At 42.3% G+C, this 743-nt stretch overlaps 1 non-coding gene across 1 annotated transcript; it reads left to right on the top strand.

Annotated features, from left to right (window-relative positions):
* Window positions 1-430: 430 nt before the first annotated feature.
* Window positions 431-502, top strand: TRNAQ-CUG (transfer RNA glutamine (anticodon CUG)). The gene has a single exon. It is a non-coding gene; the product is annotated as a tRNA-Gln (tRNA).
* Window positions 503-743: the final 241 nt, after the last annotated feature.

Genomic DNA, 743 nt, shown 5'->3' on the forward strand with positions numbered 1-743 from the left:
CACCGTTCAAAACTTCTTAGGGGCCACAGTAATTTCTAATCAAGTTGATATTTTTATTTTCACTTCATCTATCTCTATGTTAACTTATGAATAGGTTGGATCTCAAAAATACATCACGGTGGGCCCTATAAATGTTTCAACGGTGACTGTGACTGCTCCCACGGTTTTCTGTGGTGGGTCCACTTGAAATTTAGATCTATTTCATTTTCTTTGTAATGCCATAAAATGATCTCTTAAAATGGTGGGACGGTATGGATACAACACATGCATCATGGTAGGGTCCATAGAGCTTGGTGACGTCACCTCGTCAGTATCCAATCAGCGCCCATTTAACCTCCACCCTTTTGGAAATCAATGGCGGGTGGAAGTGGGGTCCACTACTTAAATGTATTATATATAAATTAATTTGTAGAATTTCATGTTGTAAACAGGTTCCATGGTCTAGTGGTCAGGACATTGGACTCTGAATCCAGTAACCCGAGTTCAAATCTCGGTGGAACCTTCTTTTTTTTTTGTTGGTACGTTTCATATTCTTTAAAAAATGTTTATCTGAGTGGGCCCCACCGAGGATTGGCCACCCATGAAGAGTCTCTCAGTTCGACCATCTAGACCCTTCAATTGGCGAATGAAAGTTCACCCCAAGATGTGTACAACAACGGTTGGGGTTGCATGGTTCGTTGATAGTGGGTCCCACTGAACCATCCGAGATCAGTTGGTATGAGTGGACCCCACCAAGGATTGGG

This window comes from Magnolia sinica, chromosome 2 (assembly GCF_029962835.1).
Source record: "Magnolia sinica isolate HGM2019 chromosome 2, MsV1, whole genome shotgun sequence".
Classification (NCBI taxonomy): Eukaryota; Viridiplantae; Streptophyta; class Magnoliopsida; order Magnoliales; family Magnoliaceae; genus Magnolia; species Magnolia sinica.